The sequence below is a fragment of the Garra rufa genome, chromosome 12 (genome assembly GCF_049309525.1).
Source record: "Garra rufa chromosome 12, GarRuf1.0, whole genome shotgun sequence".
NCBI lineage: Eukaryota > Metazoa > Chordata > Actinopteri > Cypriniformes > Cyprinidae > Garra > Garra rufa.
The window spans coordinates 13,742,739-13,750,209 of record NC_133372.1 but is presented as its reverse complement, the minus strand read 5'-3'; positions in this window follow the sequence as shown (position 1 = coordinate 13,750,209).

Sequence of the window (7,471 nt, the reverse complement as noted above, 5' to 3'; positions counted from 1 at the left end):
CTCAAAGAAACAATGTAGACCCTGCTGTTAGTTAGGCTACATGTTTTTATAAAAATAATTCAGTGTAGCTTTCAAACGGATTTTCACTTTGCTGTGTAGTCTAATCATTTGTAATTCTGACTTTGATTGATAACGTAGACCTAAGTTGCAGTTTTTAGTTTATTAAAAAGGTTTCGTTAAGGTTTGGGAAGTTAATAAATTAAACATTTTTTTACATTCAGTTTATTATATTTCGCAGGCATTTACATAAATTTTAAATGCTGATAAAATGCGGACGTAACATCAGTATTTAAATACATTCAAAAATTGTCTGTGTGTATTAGTGACACAATATCATTAACCAAGAAAAATTTATTTAATAAAATTAAAACTGAATAAATTATGTAATATAAAAATCATTATAAAAAGTGCGGGCATGTTTGATCACCTAGTTGAACATTTGAATAATTCCTGAATTTTAACATGACGAAAAAAACACATTGAATACAATTTTAATTAAATATCATTTAAGTGGTTTGTCTCTATTAAAATATTCCAAAGAAAAACATATTGCTTTTATTGAAATTAAATAAAATATCTGTTGCTTTTGAAGAAAGACAATATATGTAACAGAAACATGCTGAATTGCTATTAATTTGAGAAACAGACCTTTAAAGCGCTAAGCTCATGTCTGACAGCGTGAAATTGTAGGCCAGAGCTCTGGCGTCCTCCCAAAAAAGAGGATGCGACGTCTCTTATTTTCTCTTAATTCCGGAAGATAAAATGTCATAGTGGGATGGTACATGTGTATGATGTTATTATAAAATAAAATAGAGTAATTATAATAATTATTTTATAATTAGGTATATGTTATATTTTATTTGTACCCTTTTTATTTAAATGTATTTGTTTAACTGCTATCCTAAAAGTATTACTTTCTTTATCGAAAAAGAAAGGAATTAGACATATGTCAATATCTGTAATCCTTCAACATAGCCAGTCTTGAATTTTCTTGAATAATTTGTAAATAATTTATAATTATTTGGAAGAAAAATTATAATCGAAATAAAAGCATTTCTAAATTTTTATTCTTTCTCAAAACTGAGATAAAAACTACACATGATCAATCTAAAGAGTAATCGACTGGACGATGCTATTTCATAATTTGCGTCTACGAATGACATTATTTTATATCCTTGTTCTATACATGGAAGCCCATAGAGTGCGTCACGTCGTTCCGCCTTGTTTATTCCACTGCTCCCTTGTGCATCATTTCCCGTAGCACCGGCCCAGGAGGCGCGCAGCTCATGACCGAAATGGCGAGAAATGTTTCAGAGCTCTATGTCTTACACGAAGATTATCCGAGCTTCATTATTCGTAAACATTCCAGCCAGCCCCTTATTGATTGAGCTCTCTCCCATTGGAAATCAATGCAAATGTCATAATGTGCTTTAAATGATATGTGGATGCAACATCGAATGCTATACACATTTAGTATAAATATATATTATGTGTATATACACACAAATACAAATATGTAAATAGACTAAAATCAGTCAAATACAAAATAAAGACTCAAAAATATACATTTCTGATGTTAACCCTCAACCCCAGCCTCAGATTTCATCCATCTCTAGATATGTGTGATGTGACACACAGCTGTCTGTTCCTTGATATGGATGCTAGTCTTCTCTCTCTCTCTCTTCTCTCTCTCTCTCTCTCTCTCTCTCTCTCTCTCTCTCTCTCTCTCTCTCTCTCTCTCTCTCTCTGTGTGTGTGTGTGTGTAACTGACAGATCCTTCTTAACTGTCCCGTGTGGACTAACAATATCTCTCGGACATTCAGTACTGATTACTGCTGTAGGCCACTGCAATAATCTAACTCCTACTGTCCCATTACAGGTCAGGGGCACTTTCATGAAACACTTGATTATATATACATGCTAGGATTATCTGATATTCCATCTTAATTATGCATCAACATATTAATCTGATGAAAAAGTTGCATGAGCGCTGCGACGTGCCCTCTACCATTTAAAATGTATCCATTGTGTGTGGACTGAAGTGGTGCCCTGCGTGTTTTTGTTTGTCAAACAGCACCGTTCCCTGAGGAGTGCGGTTTGTGGTACCTCCCTGCTCAGGATTACATTAATCAAAGCATTTATTTCCCTAGAGATGCACAGCGCAAATCACCCAAAATCCCAATCAAATTGAATAACAGAGGAAGCACGCATTGGAAGTGACCTCTCTGTGTTTTCTGTTGCTCGTTTTGTGAGAAAACAGGTCTCTTGCCATTTTAGCTTCAACCGCAGAAGCACAAGTGTCTTTCACTGTGATAGAGGAGAGGAGAAGAGTTTCAGTAGTTGAGGGTGTTATGTTATGTTGTGAGAAACCAGTGGCCAGACATAGTGTGGTTTTAAGTGATGAAACTTCGATGTTTGGTTTCAACAGCACATCTACGGATTTAAGGATTTGCTGTTGGTTGCAGAAAATGTTAGGTTAGTCATGCCAGCTGGTTGAGAACTGTCTCGCCCCTTAGTATTAAAAAAAGAAGATTATATGCAGATGAAATCATTTCTTTTATGCTCAAGTTATACAAAATAACTATATTTGATTGAGTGCAAAACTGTCAACACAATAAATCCACGGCAAATCCGCGTGGCTCTATAAATATTGCTTGCAATACGAGGCCTATTACAGGTATTGCAAATAAAATAATACAGCTGTAATTTTCCTCATGTGTTGTTTTAATGTAACTGGCGTGCGCCGTTTGAGATTCGTGGTGAAAATGGGATGGAAATGTGAGGCTGTTTATGGCAGTGCAGTGCGTCGAAACACAAATTCAGCTTTGCTGCTTTCAGCCCGATCAGGGATAAATGATGGAGCCTGTCCTGGAGTGGGTTACCAGACGGGAACGTTAACTCTGCTAGAGAGGTGATGGAAACAGGAGCAATTCTCTGTAGATACTACAGTAGTCATAGTGTATAAGTCTCTATTAAAGTGTATCTATTTTGTGTATCTAAATCTGTGGCTCGTATGATTGACGAATGACAGTGTAAACATGTTAGCAACTATATAAAATCTTTTATTGTATGTGTGGGCATGCTCAGTTGTCAGAAAATCATGTGTGTGTCTCATCTTAATTACGTTCCCACCCACAGCAGGAAAAATGGGTTTACATTCATCTGTATCCTTATTTTGGCATCCTATATGTTCTCCTAAACCTCTGGGCCTTTCCTCGCTCTCCGTCTCTACCATTTCTACCTCTCTTTGTCTCCTCCTCTAATTCTCTCCCTCTTGGTCCACTCACGCATACAGCCCGCAGGGTCACAAAAGCAACGTTCACCAGCCTGCTAGAAGTGGCCTGACCTTCTGCCAAACTGCCTACTACACATTACTCATTACTCAGGCCGGGCACACGGACAGCCCCTCAGCTAAAATGCTGCCCTTAACTCAGGCAACATGCAATGGATCATTCTAAACTCCTCCAGTTCGCTCTCACTCACTTTTATTAAAATGTGCATGCTAAAGGTGCACCACAGCGCTTAGAGGCTGAATAATGGCTAAGCTAAGGAAACATATGTGTCTCATGTGTAAGGTGGAAAGGTCAATGAGTCTAATTTCTGGTATGCACGATAATGGCTATACAGTGGGCTCGCTGTGGGTGATAGAGCTGGATATTTCTATCTAAACCTCATGTTATACATGCAAACAGGCCTCCTATAGCGTATGCTGAAGAAATTATGAAGTAACATCATTTATAATGCCGGTCATGGCAACTTAGAGTATATACATAACAGCAAACCTACATGTTTGTTAACAGTTAACGACTGTTATTGTGGTGTTTGTATACAGATAATTGGGTTTAAAGGTGTCAAAACCGCACTAAAAGTGGCTGAATTGATTTAAAATTTTACCTAGGTGAAAGCTAATACTTGCAAATCATTTAATAAAAAAAAAAAAAATTAAATACATAAAAATCTAAATAGTCTCCCTGGACCACAAAACCAGTCAAAAGTGTCAATTTTGATAAAGTGTCACCTAAAAACTGGACAAATAAGCTTTCCGTTGATGTATTTGTATTTGTATTTGTAAGGATAGGACAATATTTGGCCAAGATACAACTATTTGAAAATCTGGAATCTGAGGGTGGAAAAAATCAAAATATTAGAAAAATGCCTTTAAAGTTGACCAAATAAAGTTCTTAGCCATGCATATTACTAATCAAAAATTAGGTTTTGATATATTTACAGCAGGAAATTTACAAAATATCCTAAAGATTTTTAGCGTAAAAGAAAAATCAATAATTTTGACCCATGCAATGTATTTTTGGCTACTGCTACAAATATACATGTGCTACGTACGTTTTTGTGGTTCTAGTAACCTAAATCAAGTTCAGCTCATTTTTAATAAGTTTGAAGTATTAAAAGTATTTATCTATCTATGATGTAATGACAAGAGCTCAGTGATCAGTTTTTATTTCCTTGCCTACAGAAAACCCTTGACATCACCTGAAAGCTGAAAGATAAATAAGCTTTTTATTAATGTATGGTTTGTTAGGAAAGGACAATATTTGGTCAAGATACAACTATTTGAAAATCTGAAATCTGAGGGTGCCAAAAAAATCTAAATATTGAGAAAATCGCCTTTAAAGTTGTCCAAATGAAGTTCTGAGCAATGCATATAACTAATCAAAGACTACGTTTTGATATATTTATGGTTGGAAAGTTACAAAATATCTTCATGGAACATGATATTTACTTAATATCCAAATGATTTTTGGCATAAAAGAAAAATCGATAATTTTGACCCATACAATGTATTTTTGGCTATTGCTACAAATATACCTGTGCTACTTAAGATTGTTTTTGTGGTCAAGGGTCACATTTATCAGTAACCTAAATCAATCACCTAATTTTTAATGAGTTTGAAGTATTAAAAGTATCTATCTATCTATGATGTAATGAAAAGAGCTCAGTTCTCAGTTTTATTTGCTTGCGTAAAGAAAAGTACATTTCCTCTCAATTCAAGGATCAGTCACTCATCTCAATAAGTAAAGTGAAAGGAGTGTGATCAGATATCAACACAAACTTTATTAGCAAACATGGTGAGCATCTGGACACCTTTAGGGAAAAAAAAAAGCGCCTGGAGACAAAATGTGTATTGCATGCCGTAGAAAGAATATTTGTTCAAGATGCAGTTCGGACTGATTCTAACATTGTTATTTCTCTTGCAGAAAAGAAGATTCAACTCTCCCACCTTCCCTCCCTTCTCCAGGGAGAGGGGCCTCCTTCCACGTTGGACCCAGACTCAATCTGCTGCAGAGGGACAGAGTGGCCACGCTGTGAGCACAGACACACACACACACACACACACACACACACACACACACACACACACACACACACACACACACACACACACACACACACACACACACACACACATAGATCTCACTGCTTCCGTTTTCAGCTTACACTGCTGCTGGAGCTGTTAGCCTGCCGGCTATTTTTCTTTGAGAGACTATAAAAATATGCAAATGCAGTTGTTAAAGAGAACAGTTGATTTTTTTTTTCTGCTTGCGCCCCTTGTGAGTCTGCAGAGCAAAAGGCGGAAGGATTTCACTTTTGTCCCTCACTTTGTTTATAGAAAGACAGGAGAGCGACAGCGACAGACACATCATAAACATGTTTGAAATGACCACGTAGATAGGCAAGAATAAAATTCGTTTTTAAAATACCCAAACTGTATCTGCAAAGAGAGTGATTTTAAAATGTTCTCCTTCTCTTTACCTCTCATCATGGCGGTCAGGCCTTAAACACAGAGCATCAACCGCTTTAAGAGTGCAGGAAAAGTACAGGGTGAATTTGTAAACCCCTCACGGTGCCGCGAACACTTTTTGAAGTGATTATGAAGACAGTTCAGATCAAAGGCTTTGACAACTCTGAGTGCCCGCCAAGACTGAGCCCCTGTAATCGCACAGAGCCCTCCGTACAACACAGCTCACACCCCTCAAGCACCCGGCAGAACGCAATGCCACACTCACGCATAAACAGATTATCAGGGGACAGAAAACGGCTGGAAAGTAAATATGGGATTAGAGTTTTCAGACTGAACCGCATTGATATAACCGAGGAGATTAGCGAAACATTTACAGGTAGATATTAATTATCGGCATAGGGAGAAAAAATGGCGAATTAAAAAAAAAAAAAAACTCCATGCATATGTTTTAAAAAGCGAATTGCTATATAACCTCATTATATTTAATATTTTCCATTGTACTCAACATATCAAATGTATTAAATTAAATGCCATCATTTTCTAAATCCTTTACAAAGAAACCATAAGAAGCAAGGAAAAAAGAGAGGGAGAAAAGGAGAGCGAGCAGAAAGTGCTTTGTTGAAGTCAACAAACTCTTATATTTTTATATAATTATGCGCTCTGCTGTGCGTAACTGCTAGGCAGCATTGTAACAAATGTCCATCATTGGCTCCATTAGCCCTGAAGACAGACGGCCATTACATTTAGCTCAGTATTTTGCTAACACTATAAGAAAACACAATAGCTCCAAACAAAACAACAACAAAATGAATAGTGATTTTATTATCTGAGTATCCAAGTTGTATCATAGAAATATATTTTGTCATGCACATATGCACATACTGTAAGTCATGTGGTAATATGTTAACAGGCTGCCATCTTGAACCTGTTCACCACCTTTTCCTTTCATGTTGATGTTTAGTCATTTAACTGAAAGTTTTGCTTTTGTCAGTGTATTTACTGTTTTGTGGTACCGCTCTGGTGCTGATGTGAAACAATAAAATGTGTGTGACAGCAAGTCCCCTCTCTGCCTCCTGTTTACGGTGCCACTCAGCGCCTCTCTCAGACTAACCGCTTGGTACAGTCTTCTCTGGATCACTTCCAGAACCCTCGGGTTCCGAGTGGCCCAGTCTCTGAAGAGCAGCCAACAAACGGGCCTTTCAGTGTGGACAGCAGATGGGGCGGGCCAGCCAGCCACTCGGAGGAACTTCTTGTGTCGCCAGACACAGAGAATGAATCCGCTTTTATCTGCCAGCCCAGTGGACTACAATGAGCCTTCCTGTGCACTTAACCATGAGACAGCACACACACATACAGAGAGTGATGCCAGACAGGTAGTGCGCATTGCCATTCCCAAACCATGGAAGTTAAAATCTGAAACTCTGGGTTTGGCTACACTCGCGATTTAACAGACAAACACACAGTCTGTTTGTTCAATCATGTAAATCATTCTCTGGGTGGAAGAGCTACAATCCTGATAGGCTACAAGATAAACAAGCTAAAAATTAATTCCTGAAGAATGATCAAAATCAACATTATTTAGGCATTATGATCAAAGACAGTGACTGTGCCAGGCGATACAAGGCTGTTTTTAATCAAAATTACATGCTAATATTTCTTCATTCCTCGCATAGGGGAGTTAAAAATCCAAGCATATTGACCTCTCTACTGTTT